The following is a 15,322-nucleotide window of genomic DNA, read 5'->3' on the forward strand; positions in this document are numbered from 1 at the left end:
AGCTCTTTCTATCAAAATAGATGATGGAATAAATTAGGTCGAATAATTTTGAACTGTATCACTATGGACAATGTGTTGTATTTAGTATATATTTTGCTTAGCAAGTTCAATTAGACATGGGCCAATAGGGTTTCACAGAAGGGTTGTCTTACCATGTGAGGATATATGCACTTGTATTATGACTGTATTTTTAATTTCATGTATTATGTTTACAGATGATTGCTAATTAGGTTGCACTGCGGTCGAATTATCTGACTTTACAAGTGATGAATCAGAATTTCGCTCATTCAAAGTGCCTATAAATAAGAGGTATGCTAATTACAATACTTACTTAATCTTGTGATGAGTTCCAGGTAGGGTGAATAAGCGCTTTTTGGCTCATAAATTTTGGGTTATGCTCTTTTTTTTATTTTGTAGCTTATTAAATAGGCAGGTGTCCAAGATTGTTTAATAGACAGATTATCAAAGTAAATTGTTTTTGTTTAAGTGTTTCAATTCTTTCTATATACAAAGCAGTATAGAAAATTAATCTATATTTTTTGATTTTGTGTTTTGGTATAACAGCCCTGATAATGTCCATGTTCGGACGAAACGCGTTGGCTGTTTAACATGTTTATTGATTAATGAACAACAAAGATGTACTACTGATCGCCATCATCTCTGTTGAAATAATATCAATAAAGAACATTTTTGGGAATCCACATCTGTGAACCTTTGGATATTTCTTGTTGAATTTGAGTCGCTCCCTCAACTCATTGGAATTTGATTATAGACATTATTGGATTTTTTTCGGTGGATCCAAATGAGGTCTTGAGCGTACATTGGATTGCAAATTATCTGGACTACTGAATGCATTAATTTAGTTATTTTCTGTGCTGACTTAGTTACCCTCACTGTTCTCTGTATACTAGTATTTACACAGCAGAACAAGTTGCAAAGTGGCAGTCCCTCTTGTAGCACAGCGATCAGCAGGAAGCAGACTGTCACAGCAATGCAGCTACCAAAGTGGCAGTCCCTTCTACAGCTCTTCTTCCAGGCAGAATGTCCTTGGTTCCAGCAAAGTTATGATTTGGTGGTGTAAGGGGTCCAGTACTTATACTCCATTGTGCCTTTAAAGTGGAAGAAACATCAAAGAGGCCTTTGAATATCACAAGGTTCCTGCCTTTCCTGCCCTGGCTCCAGACTTATTACAGGGGGATATGCAGCTCTTTGTGTGGAGACAGGCACAGCCCTATTCAGGTGCAAGTGTCAGCTCCTCCCTCCCAATCTACCTCAAGAAGGCCCAACAGCCTGTTGCTGGGCCATCAAATGCAAATGGCACACCCCTTCTTCCTTTTGTGTGACTGTCTAGAGGGAATGTACAAAGCCCAGATGTCACCCAACCCAGATGTGTATTCAGAGACAGGCAGAGGCACACAATGGTTAAAATAAGAAAATGACAACTTTCTAAACATGACATTTTCGGACATACAATTTAAAATCTGACTTGACCATTGTAAGAAGCTGGCTCTGTATATGATATGCCACTAGGTGGTTATACTGTGCACAGAGTTTAGGGGTTTTCCAAAAGTGCCCAGGGCTCAATGTAAAACCCAAAGTGCTCTAAGTGGTAGTGTTGGCGAGCAGCTTTAATCCTAAAATAGAGGAGTATGTGACATTTATTGCACAACATTAACCAATAATGGACACACGACTCAAAAAGGAGATCCACCCCAATTTCGGAAAATTAAGCTTTGTTTGTACTTTTCATTTTAAGACCAAGATCTTTGCAATAAGGTAAGCATGTTATTAAATAAAAATACTTTTCAGTTTCAAAAGTCGATTGCAATTTCTGAACAGTTCAATGTTATCCTATGGGGAAAACAATAGTGCAATTAAAAGGTAAGTATTGAGCTTGCAGTTCCAGTCTTCTGGTCCAAAGGTCAGCAAGGGGCAAGGGTCAGGTGAGTACCAAAACTTCAACACCAGCAGCACAGGGGTGGCTGGGTGCAGAGGTCAAATTCAGAGTTAGGCCCAATGCATCTCAATGGAGACTAAGCATGCTCGAAGCCACACTGCTTGCATGTGGGTAGGTCGGTTGCAGGGGCCACGCTCTGGGGATTAGGACAAACACAGAGGAGGCCACTAAGCAGCATCAAACATACACCAGCAGTGGCACAGGGGCGGCCAGGTGAAGGGCGCAATCTCGGCATCTGGTGCCCATAGTTGAGTATCCAGCCATGTACTCTTTATGGCTTCCCTGGCACTTACAACATTAAGGAATAGACCCCAATATTGTAGGGACATATCTGCTCATGCAGATATGCCTACACCTGGGATACAGTGCACCCTGCCTTAGGGCTGGTAAGGCCTGCTGGAGGGGAACTTAACTATATCTGAGACAGTGCTAGCTGGCATGGCGACTTTGTCATTTGGTCTGCACCAGGCCATGCATGCGGCAGTGGTAGTCTGCAGGGCATAGATGAGGGGTTCCTAGGGTTCATTGGAACCTCTTCAGTCCCAATGCCCTTAGTAACCAGGTACCTTTTACTAGGGACTTATACGGGGCCTGAAGGGCCAACTGGGGAATAGTTTTTAGGGAACAAGCACTGGTATAGGGGACCTGATTGATAGAGAGCCTGTGCACTACAATCAAAACCAGGCAAAAAGTGGGGGACTAACCATGTCAAAAGAGGCACTTTCTCACAGCCTTAAGTTATGATTTTAAATTGTGAGTCCAGAGACACCAAACTCCATATTCCTATCTGCTCCCAATTGAAAATTACACTTAAAAGGTGTTTAAGGCAATAACAATGTTAACTTATGGGAGAGATAGTCCTTGCAGTAGTCAGAAACACATTTTATATATTTTAGTACCAGGACATGTAAAACTTAAATGTACATGTCCTACTTTCTAATTACACTGGACCCTGCCCATGGGGCTACCTAGGGCCTACCTTAGGGATGACTTGCATGTAATCAAAAGGAAGGTTTGGGTCTGGCGAATAGCTTAACTTGCCAGGTCGAAAAGGCAGTTTGAAACTGCCCACACAGGCTCTGCATTGGCATGCCTGAGCCATGTTTAAAGGGATACTGAGTGGGTGGAACAATCAGTGCTGCAGGTCCACTAGTAGCATTTAATTTACAGGCCCTGGGCACATATTGCGCACTTTACAAGAGACTTATACGTAAATTAAAGATGCCAATTGTGGATAAGCCAGTGTTATAATGCTTTTAGAACAGAACATATGCACTTTAGCACCGGTTAGCAGTCGTAGGTGCCCAGAATCCTAAAGCCAGCACAAATAAAGTCAGCAAAACAGGAGGTCAGAAGGCCAAAAATCAGGGGAAACCACACCAAGGAAGCCGGTCAAACACACATATATAGGGTACATATGACAGCTGAGTGCCTCTTAGTTTACTAATGGCATTGTCCGGAGGATGATGTGCAAAGGGAGAATGCTTTTAAGGTATGTTTTACAACTATCACTTTTAATAAATAATTTTCAATGCAGTGATATAATCTGAAGTAATGCAACAAATCTCCATGTTAAAGAACACACTTTTTTGTAAATTTTGAACCAACCTCATCATATTTTAACATGTTTGTTGCGTGACTTACATGGCAAATATGTTGAGGGCTCGCCTAGTGCACAGGCTCCTAGAGTAAAGCGAGGCGATTGGTTTGGCTCTTTATGTTAATTGATTGGCTTGCCCATCTCTAGTGGTCACCCCTGTCAGCCAGCCCGCCTTTTTGTCATTAAAATATGAGCAAATTGCTTTCTGGAACTTAAAGTTCGTGAAAAACATACAACTACAAAATGGATTTGGATTAGAAGCCAGTGCTGCCAGAATATGCCGATATTGGAGCTGGGAAACCAGATTACAGTCTCGGTTTCGGCTCAACATCCTGTGATTCTGAGCCTCCCGCGCCTACCAAAAATGAATGTGTTCTTGTGTAATGTACCTGGTGCTCCAATACCTTCGGGTCGAGTTCACGCTGTATAAAACTGCAACAACAAAAAAATGTGCGTCAATACATCGCCATAGAAATCCTGGTCAACACATATATCTTCACCACGAGAGTGCTTGCCTAATGTGCCAGTAAAGATATTGCTTTGGCAATGCCCTCACTCGCCCAGAAGAGGGCGCGCTTGACTGTAAAATGAGTGGCTTGAGATACGCCCCCTGCTGAGCTTTACGGTTTCCTCTTTGTAGGTTGAGGGAGTAGTCCTTTTCTTATTTCAATGTCCCTGTGTATAGCGTTGAGATAATCTTTTTTGTCTCTGCCAATTAATCGTTGGTCTCGTTTTTTTTCCCCCTGCGTTGTGCCCACAGTTTTTACCTTTCAGTCCTACTTCTATCTTCACACCCGTTCATTTGTCCTTTCTCTGTGTTCGTGCCTACACTGTCATTCGTTGTAGACAGTTCCAATTTCCTGGGTGGAGGTGAGTGTTGTTAACGTCTGATTATACTCATTTGGGCGCTATATACTCATTTTTGTTAAACAGGACATGTTCTCTGCTTTAGTCTTTAAATACAGTCATCAACCCTCCTAAGATTCTAAAGATCAAGTCACCTTTTAGGACAACACAGAACTCAAAGTCCCAAGTTCACATCAGTGACATCTCAGGGATTTCGAAGGAAAAATTCATGATTTTAGAGAAAAAATATGATAGCCAGACGTGAAACTCCGTTAAAGTTCACAAAACAATTAAAATACATATTTTTGCATTTATAATATTTAACTCAAAGGTATGCGGTTATAAAAGAATACTTTTTTACGACTTTTAAATAAATTGTATTCTCTAAACATTTTAAAGATGCTTTCTCTTTCGTGCAACATTTTAAACGTTCGCTTTTTGCGTCTTAGAAATGATAATGGTCAGTTTAACCGCTGTCTCAATTCTAGTCTCTCGTACCTACCAACTAGCAATGTTATTTTCGAAGCTAAACCTCGCCCTGTTTTTAACCGTCAAGGAATTTAAATTGACAGATGCATTTTCCTTTATAGTAGGAAACGTTAAAACCTTCACCAAATACTTGCAATGTTTAGGCTATATCGGTTCACTTTTTCTGAATTCCCTTTGCTAGCACTTCTTTGGCAGTGGTGACCAATTATATTCTTATCCATGTATTTCATATTCTCTTCTATAAAACAAGTGAATTCAATGTGAAGAATGGTTTTTACTCTTCTTAGTTACACATAACATCGTACGTACTTGCCCTCTTTGTCTCTCTTCTCCCTCTTTTTTTTCTTTCCTTTCTCAGCCTAAAATTGATGGCTGCCGTGGTGTACATAAACACTGTCACGCCACATTCTGTGGTATAGCAGTTCATTCACCAAGCCAGGAAATGTCAGGCACCAACATATATCACACAACTCAGTCCTAACACATGACAAGTCAAGGGAGCACTTACACTCCAATCAGGATCACCCTAATATTATTGAATGTCCTCAAAGACAACAATTACAAAGCAAGACAAGAAATTTACATTCTACATACACAAGGCAGTTTTGAACACATATCAGACTCCCAAGGATATTACGGCATAGATTTGCTAATTTTGCGGCACAAATATGGCAATTTTTCGGCACTTTATTTTACTTGTTATCATTTCTTTTCAGCCTTAAATCACTGGTTTGGCAGAGCATTCCACATCGACATAGGCATGTTTAAAGTTTCTGAGAGTGTTTGCTATATTTTCCTTTTTGGTAACATTCTGGATCATAGGTTAAGCCAAGCACAATAACACAGGGTTGGTAATCATCCTGTTTTTTGTGGCATTGTGCTGTCTTGGGGCTAGCGGTTCCAAGTCCCAGAGCCATCTGCTGTAGGACACTGTTTTGATATTCCCACTATGTGCAATAGCCAAACTCAGGGGCAGATTTACAAGCCCCTTGCGACACATTTACGCAGCCGTTGCATCACTTCTGTGACGCAGCGGTGGCGTAAACCATGCGCCATGTTACGCCTTATTTACAATGTGACGCATCTAGGGAGATGGGTCACCTTGTAAAGCCCTGGGTCACATTAAACCTGCGTCAGGTTTAATGTATGCAGGGTGGGCGTTCCGTCGGAAAAAAGCCTAGGAAAAGTGACGCAGTGAAATCTATAAGATTTTACTGAGTCACTTTTCTGACGCCGCTGCATCAAAACCCTGCGCCTGCTTGAATCCGGCGTACGGCGTGATGCAGCATGTTAGGTATGGGCAGCCCCTGAACATTGCTGGAGTTGCGTCGCGCTTGCGACACAACTCCAACAATGCGCCACCCTTACGCCATTAGATGCGTCACGCATCTGTTTATCCTTGCGCCACGATGCCGCATTGTAAATGCGGCATATCTGTGGTGGCGCAAGGGTAAACTTGCGTGACACATCTTACCTGGCCATCCCTGCTGATATGCAGGGTTGCGCCAGTCCTTGTGAATCTGCCCCCTAGTGTTTTCCAGCAGCTGCCCTGTGATTACCCTTCCACCTCTTCACCTGGCCTTCTCCTGTCACAATATTTAAAGACCCCAAGTTGGACATTGGAATCCAGCTGTGACATCTTTCACTAGAGGTTCTGTTTATCAGTTATGTATCCTCCTTAATGAGGATAAAAGAATGTTGCTTTGTGTGATGGCATCTGAGTTAGCTTTGAAACCCATTGTGGCGTCATTCACTAGATTGTTCCGTAACCAATCACTACTCACCAACAATAAGGGCATCGGAGTGTGGCTTTGTCCAGGTCTGGTTCGACAAGGGAGACATTATTACGTCATCTAATTCTTGGTCTGATAACCATTTCTGTACCACCAACAATGAGGTCATCAGAGTTGCTTTGTTTGATCAGATCTGGTTCCACAAGAGAGACCCATTATGTTGTCACCCACAACTTAATCCATTAACCATTGATGCACCAACAATGAGGTAATCAGAATGTTGCTTTATTTGATTAAGTCTGATTCAACAATCACGACTCATTGTGACATCATCTACTTCTAGGGCTTTTAACCATTCATGTACCACCAACAATGATGTCATCAGTGTTGCTTTGTTTGATCAGGTGTGGTTTGAAAATGTAGACTCGTTTTGATGTCACTATTAGGACTGTTAACCATCCATGTACCACCAGCAATGGGGGTGTCAGAATGTCACTTTGATAAATGCCTGGCTGTCTTCGCTTACTACAAAGCCACTTTCATTAATATTGACCACTTAGCAGCTCATTTCAAGGCTTGACCTGTTTGGTTTTTAGTGCAGGGCAGGGCTGGGCTGTGTTACGAGGAGGAGTGGTTGATGCACCAAAAGTGTGCTTGACGGTTTGTCCTGCCAAGATGCCATGCGCACTTTAGCATTTCTCCGCCAGGCTGTGTCGTACTGTTCCAGGCTCCCAGTCCCTGTCTGAGTGGCGAACCAGGTCACTCAGACCAATCACGATGCTGCTTTCATGCTGGTGACAGCAGTGTTGTGATTGGCTGGGAGCCTATGTGCTTCCTGCTTCAATTGTCAGTGGAAAGAAGAAAGATGGAGGAAAGGCGGTGTCTGGCAGGTAAGTGATTTTTTTTCTACTGCTCCCCGCTTCACCCATACTAATCAGTAACAGCCGCCACTGATAACATGCCCATGCCTACAATATGATGCAGGTGCTTTTTTCTGTCTAGTTACGGATCCGAGTTGGATTGGTAGCTAAAAAGGAAAAACATGTAGAATTGTTTTTTAAGTGAGTAGAGGGAAGCAATGAGATAAGTTGAAGCAATATGGAGGGCATGGGTTAACAGGGTAGAGAGTAAGATAGATCAGGCAGGAGAGAAGCACACCAGCAAGCAATAATAGGTGGAGCACCGGGTGGGGAGGAGAAGCAACCTCCCCACACCCTACTACGCACATTTATCGTCTGAAAGGAGAGGACAGTGCCTCAGCACACTGTACTACAATGATCTGTAATTTGAGAAAAAGGTCTCAGCTGAGATGACAGTCCCTCCACACACCCTACTGTGTACACCCGTCATCTGATAGAGAGAGGTCTGAAAGGAGAGGTCAGTTCCCCCACACTCACAACTACTCACAGCTGTCATTTGAGAGAGAGGTCTGAAGGAGAGGGTAGTCCATCCACGCACCCTACTACACCCACCCATCATGTGAAAGAGAGGTGTCAACAGAGAATCCAGTCCTTCCCCAAACCCTATTAAGCACACCCATCATTACAGATAGTGGTCTCACCAGAGAGGCCAGTCCCTCCACACACCCTACTATGCACACCCGACATCTGAGGGAGGGATCTGAAAGGAGAACCTAGTCCATCCCCAAACTCTATTACGGACATCCATCATTACAGAGAGGTCTCAACAGAGAGGCTAGTCCCTCCCCACACCCTACTACACACCCATCATACAAGAGAGGGGACTCAGCAAAGAGGCCAGTTCTTTCACAAACCCTACTATGGTTGCCCAACATCTGAGAGAGGTGTCAGGAAACAGGCCGTTCCCTCCTACACACTACTATGCATAATGGTCACCCTGTGGAGAGGTGTCAGCGGAGAGGCCAGTCTCTCCTTATTTCCTACTATGCACTCTTATTATAGTCTGGAAGGCTCTGAGTGGATGGACCACTTTCTCCCCCTACCCTAATTGTGGTAACTATAAAATATCAGTACTGTAATGAAAGAAAGTGTGAAATCTATTTCCATAAAATATTTGCGTTCCCTTGAGACTCTCGCAGGATCCTACAAAAGTAGGGGGGTAGGGAAAATCTGTCTAAAGAGGGAAAAGTCTCAGCAGAGATGCTTATGTGTTTGCAGACTCTACTATCCACACCAAAGAATACAGCATTCTTATCCATGGGGCATATGCTAGGTGTTTGAGCTCGCTATACTCCCACAAGACTCCGAAAAATAGATGTGCGGAGGCAGGCGTTTGTGTGCTCCGGATCTCTCGCGACAGTCTCGCAATACCAGACCAGGAATACTGCCCTTGGACTGAACTTGAGGGATTGCCTCCCTGGCTCTTACGAGCCTTCGTGAACTCTCGCGAGAGGCTTGTGTGAGCCATAGTTTTCGGTACTCCTCCCCTGCTCTCCCAAGAGTCTCACAAGAGATTTTAAAAAGAGGAAAAGAAAGGGAAACAGAGCAAGCAACATAGATCATAAAAGAAGAGTATAGTTCCGAAAAGAGCTGTTTTTGTTAACTGTTGTCAATATCTATAAAAAATTGTGTTTTCAAACATGTTTAATATTTGTTGACTATTTTAATTCTTTTTTTAAAGGGAACTACAAGACCATACAACTTGAAATGTTAAACAAACACTCAATAGCATCTCGTAAAAAAAAAGGAGAAAAAATTACAAAAAAACAATTAAAAGAAAAATGTCTGCCTAGGGGGGCACTTGTGCTCTTGGGCAAGCTTCTCCTGGGCAGACCTGCTTGTCTCTGATGAAAAATGATCTTCTTGCACCAGCAGCAAGACAGTGCTTTATTAAAAAAAAAAAAGCAGGCTTATTGTCCTCTTCTACACTTGCACAGGCACAGTATCTCCTGGAGCGAATGATGGTGACGCCCTTGTAGAGTCATCTAGCTTCACAGCACGAGTCAACTCTACAAGTGCAAGCCTTTGCGGATGCATGGATCTATGGTGTCTCCACATCCCTGTGGTACTCATGCTATATTGGATATTTCTGCTCCCCCGGCTGAATTCTTTGCAGCAAAGTTTATAGGTAACGTACTTCATCGAAACCTCCTTGGTACCTGGCCTCATTTCAAAGAATTGCCACCTTGGCTGGCTGAGATAGCTGGGCTGATGCAGAAGGCCCTGGCTGTTCATGTGAATCTGATGAAGACTGAAAGGGGAATAGGATAGGAGAGCAAGCCAAATATGTCTACTCTCACCAAAGTCCAATAGTGAAATAAAGCAAAAAGGATGTAATCTTCTTCTTCTATATAAAAATATCCATATGAAACAATCAGAATCCTTCCTTAGGGTGTGCTTCCTCTCCCAGTCCTCTCGCGAGTGTCTTGCGAGACAGTAATTAAATACTTCCTTTATATTTTGTATAAAACACTATACATTTCTAGTAAAACACTGTAATAGACTTAATTCTGAATGTACAATCTTGCGAGTGCTTCGGGAGAGCTGAACAGGACATACAGCTGTCTTGGAGTCTACAAAGGGGATTGTGTATTTGGCTCCCTCGAGCGTCTCGCTAGAGTCATCACTTAAAAGAATAAAAAACAAATATCCAACTATCTTTTTATTCATTACTCTATTGTAAATTACCATTAAATAATAACTGAAGATATAATAAAGTCAGTGAACGGGCGCGGGTGCAGTTCCTGAGGGTTCAAAGAGTGAAAGAGACAGGGGAGTTTCTTGTTCCAGTATGAAGGGAATGTTCCATATAGGAGCAAGTGCCCTCACACACCCCAGAGGGTGTCCTGCTTCATCATTGGGCTTGCTCCTCGTCAGGCCGGCGCTGAAATGCCTGACGGGCACCCGCAAAGGGGCTCTTTGCCAGAGATCTTTTTAGTAGCTGTCTGATGAAGTGGGGGTGTGAGGGTTTTTGTTTGTAGTGTGTGTAAAGTGCTTTTTTTTTATCAAAAAGTGAATTAAAATCGGTTTAGTGATGTTCCTGGTCAAGTAAGTTTATTGATTGAGCTCACTAACCTAATTTAAAAATGTGGTGCTCAATTAGGGTGCAATGGTCCTAATTAGCCTCATAAATATCTAATTTTAAAATATATGGTTGACGTTTCTCGCCTTTATCTGTCCACTCGGATCAGACTGAGACTCCTTAAGACCTTTTGATGAAAAACTACACTACACAATGACTGGATTCCTCAATATATATTAATTGTGATTCTGGTAATCAACCATTTAACAGGTCACACAGCAATGCATTGTACCTTGACCTGGATCAGAAGTACCCAGATCGGGCAACTATTGGCCCCTCCAGAATGAGGCAGAGTACGGCGCTTATTAGCAGCCTGGAAGTGTGCTGGCCCACCCAGGGGGGTTATTTTAAAAACAATAGTTTTTTTTATTTTTCCTGTGAATTTTTTATAAATGCCCCCTTTTTCTTTCTTTTTTTATATTTTTCGAGTCCCAAGTTGGCTGCCAACAGCTCATTAGTATTCGAGAAGGCATTGCGGTCCCAGATATCACTAATTTTATTCTCTTATATTTCTCAACAAATACTGAACAAATTTACTCTAAGTAACAAAAAGCACAATCTATGGAACAAAATCAAGCTTTCTGACAAATTTGGTGTAATTCTGTCCAGCGGTTCAGGCTGTAATCGTGTTCAAAACCAGCTGTGTGGGACTTACTGGAGGCAACAGGAGGGCTTGTTGGCCCCCAAGGACCCTCAGCACCCAAGGTGACTTCATCCCCCAGCCGGCAGTTTGCCAGGAGGCGCGTTTGCAGAGTGGTGGAGAAAGGGGTGTGGACTCTGAAGACGTCTCAGAAATCCCACTGTGTGGGACCTACTGAAAGTAACCAGAAAGCTTGTTGGCCCCCAAGGAGCATCTGTAGCCAGGGGTACTTGATCCCCCTACTAGTAGTATGCCAGAAGATGCGTTTGCAGAGTGGCGGTGAAGAGGACTTGCTGGGGTTTTTTACATTTTATCTGTATTTTTATTTTTTTGTTATGGGAGTAGGGCCATGTAGTCCCCCTTCCCTGGGCTGATTTCGGCCCCAGGGACCCCATTCCCTGGGCCAGGCCTTTTGAAAAAATAAATATTTAGGGCATGGGGGCCATGCAGCCCCCCTATCCAGGCCGATTTAGGCCTCGAGGACCCCAGTTAATCTGGTCCTCTTTAAACTATGGTTTATTTGCCAACCTTGAAAAACATTCTCAGTGGTTTGATCTTGCCCATTCTATCTTGAATAGGGTATTTGTTTACTACCAGCATCAATTGTTCACACACAAATTAAGCTTAAATTTAATCTATTATGCAAACATTAACTCTGCCAGCACAGTGCCATATTTGTGTGCCAACCTCCTCGCTACCCCACAGGGTACTCTAAGAGGTCTTGACCAAGATGAATTAGGACAGTTACCAGTAGGTAATAGGACCCAAGGGGTCCTTTTTAGCTTGATTTGCAAGAATTTGGAAACAAGGTACTTATCACAGCATAACCGAGTCTTTACAACAGTGTTTGTGGGAGAAATCATTTACAGCTGATCCTGAGTCTGTGACCTAAATATGTGACAGGCCATCAACGAAAATACTACAGCAAATACATCGCCTTTTACTAGTAGTATATAGAGCCTCATGGCTATATCTCACCTGGCTGTAGTCTTTGGGCATACCAAATGACATTCTACAGTCACAAAGAGAATATGCTGGTGAAGACCTCTTTTAGATAGTTTAACATAAAAGCATGTTGTCAGGCACCTGCTTTCTTTGTCTAACAGTGAAGATTTACAGTTAACTTGAAAACTGACTAAATTGTTTGTTGAAATACTTAAGCACCTCTCAGTTTGTTAAGGTCGGCAAGGCATACTTCACTAGTATTGGGCTTTAATTTTTTTTTTTATGAAATTGAAATTAAAATATTTGTAAAGCGCACGACTACCAGGCGGTTACTTGGCGCTAGGGATGCGAACCATGAGACAGTGGGAGGGGTAGGCCGCTAGTGTGGAAAAGCTTGAGTGAAAAGAAATGTTTTCAATGCTTTTCGAAACTCCAGGTAATGAGAGGAGGACCTGAGGGATGGAGGAAGGGTGTTCCAAAAAGCGGGGGCTAGAGTGGAAAATTTAGCGCCACCCGACTTTTTCTTCCTGAAGCGAGGGACAAACAGAAGAGATTGCGAAGAGGAGCGCAACTCTCTACTGGGGAGGTAGGCCTTGATTTCAGAGGTGATAAAACTAGGCGCTGTCCCTGCCCGGGCCTGGAAAGTGATGCAGCCCATCTTGAACAGGGCGCGCTGCCGGATGGGCAGCCAATGCAAAGCTTTGAGCAGAGGGGTGACACGATGAGACCTGGGAAGATTGTAGACAAGTCGGGCGGCCTGGTTTTGAACCAGTTGAAGTCGCCGAAGATTTATGCGGGGACGCCGGTATACAAAGCATTGCCGTAGTCCAGGCGGGAAATGACCATGGCTGAAAGGATAAGTTTAAGAGCGGAAAAAGAAAAAAACGTGAGATCTTTCGAATAGTGCGGAGGGTGAGGAAACAAGAAGAAACAACTGAGCTAATCTGGGAGTGCAAGGTGAGGTGAGCGTTTAATTTTATCCCTAGGGTCTTGACAGAAGGGGAGGGGATAGGAGGAGAACCCAAAGAGGAAGGCCAAAACAAAGAATTCCAGGTACTGGAGGAACCACCTGTCAAAACCAGCTCGGTTTTATCAGGGTTGAGCATCAGATGGTTGTGGTTCATCCAGTCCCTGATGAAAATCATAACAGATTGAAAATTGTGAATGGACTCTGGGGAGGAGGATAAATTAAAAATAAGCTGGAGGTCATCAGCGTAGTTGTAAATCGTGACCTCCATCTGCTGTAGTGCCAAAATAAGAGGGGAAATGAAGAGATTAAACAAAAGAGGGGACAAAGAAGACCCTTGTGGAACCCCACACTGGACCTTACAAGAGGGAGCAGAGAAATCGGCCAGATGGACGGCCTGAGTGCGGTCCCTCAAGAAGGAGGAAAGCCAAACCAAGGCGGTTCCCCTGATGCCAGCCGCCCCGACACGGGAGAGAAGGATGGAATGATCAACCGTGTCAAAGGCAGCGGATAAATCAAGAAGAACCAAGGCTTGGGGTTGGTTGGTGTCCATGCCCTCTCTGAGCTTGTCCATAACCGAAAGGACTACGGACTCCGTGGAGTGGGCAGGGCGGAAACCAGCCTGGCGGGAGGCTAAACAGCCATTTTCCTCAGCGAAGGCGCTGAGCACTCGGGTGACGTGACGATCCAATATTTTCCCCAAGAAAGGTAAGAGAGAAATAGGGCGATAGTTTGCAAGTGAGGAGGGGTCTGCACCGGGCTTTTTTAAAATGGGGATTATTGTCGCGGATTTATGAGATTGTGGAACAATACCTTGGGCAAGGGAGTTATTGAGGAAAGTGAGAGGGGGGGGAGGACAAGCCAGATAGATTTGTCTCAGGATGTGTGCAGGGCAAATGTCAGAAGGGGAACCTGACTTTACCGTTAAGAGAAGGGACAGGAACGCCTCTTTGGTCAAAGGGGGAAAGTGGTCAAGATACGACCGGGCAGGCAAGGACTGAGGATCCAAAAAAGAGGGAGAGGGAGGAGGGATATTGGACTTAATGGTTGTGATTTTCTCCATAAAATATTTATTGAGCGAATCCCAGAGGGCCTGAGAAGGGGAGGGTTTGAGGGTGACTCTGTCCGAGAAAGCCAGGTCCTGCACGATAGTAAAGATTTCTCTCGATTGATTTCCAGCGGACAAGATTTTTGAGGAGAAATAATCGGTCTTAGCGGAGAGGATGAACTTCTTATATTGATTAAGAAGTGTAGTATATTGAAGCTTGAGAGTAGGACAATAGGCGCGTCTCCAAGCGCGCTCTGCTTGCCGTAGGGCCAATTTTTTCTCCTTGAGTTCAGCATTGAAACATCTATTGGCGTCGTTGGCGCGCCTGGCAGTAACTCGTCTTAGGGGGGCCACTTGATCACAGCCTCTGGCGAGCCATTTGTTTAGAGCGTCCACTTGGGAAGATCTTGAAGGTTGGGACTAGAGGCAGAAAAAGAGGAACAGAGAGATGTCATGTCAACGTGGTTCCAATTGCGTGCCCAGGTATTCCTGGGGAAAGGAGGTTTCTTAGCGAGACTGGGGTGCAAAAAAAAAAAGAAATTAAGAAATGATCAGACCAGGCACATGGGGAGACAACAGAGGAAGAAACAGGACAATTGAGTGACCAAACCTGGTCCAAGGTGTGACCGTGAATAGGGGTAGGAGTGTGAACATGGGACAGAAAATTAAAAGTACAATGAGATTCCGAGAACTCTTTGGATAAACGGTCCTCAGCAGGATCCGAGGGCCAGAAGTTAAAATCACCTAGCACAAGGATAGAGGAATTATTCACCGCCAGGGTGGCCAGCAGGTCTTGAACAGCAGGAAGAAAATGCGGAATTTGTTGTGGGGGACGATACATGAGCAGACATGTCAAAGGTGTTAGGAAGGAGGCAGAGCGAACGACTAAATAGTCGACCGCTGTGATGGGGGGAGCTGATAGTAGCTGGAAATGAAGTCCAGAGCGGACAATAAAAGCAACGCCACCGCCAGCCTTCCCGGCCGGTCAGTCGGCACGGAGAGCATAATAGGAGGAAGGGAGGGCAGCTAAAAGGATTGGGAGGGAGTCCGGGCAGAACCAAGTCTCTGTGAGGAACAGAAGATCAGGTTTATGCG

The 15,322-nt window shown here is 44.0% G+C and overlaps 1 protein-coding gene across 1 annotated transcript in view; it reads left to right on the plus strand.

The window, feature by feature from the left end:
* Nucleotides 1-4,220: 4,220 nt before the first annotated feature.
* Nucleotides 4,221-15,322, plus strand: part of PAFAH2 (platelet activating factor acetylhydrolase 2) — a 124,222-nt gene continuing 113,120 nt past the window's right edge. The window contains exon 1 of the mRNA XM_078682693.1: nt 4,221-4,427. The gene's annotated coding sequence lies outside the window, so the exon portion shown is untranslated. The remainder of the gene's footprint in view (nt 4,428-15,322) is intronic.

This window comes from Lissotriton helveticus, chromosome 3_1, assembly GCF_964261635.1.
Source record: "Lissotriton helveticus chromosome 3_1, aLisHel1.1, whole genome shotgun sequence".
In the NCBI taxonomy this organism is placed as follows: Eukaryota; Metazoa; Chordata; class Amphibia; order Caudata; family Salamandridae; genus Lissotriton; species Lissotriton helveticus.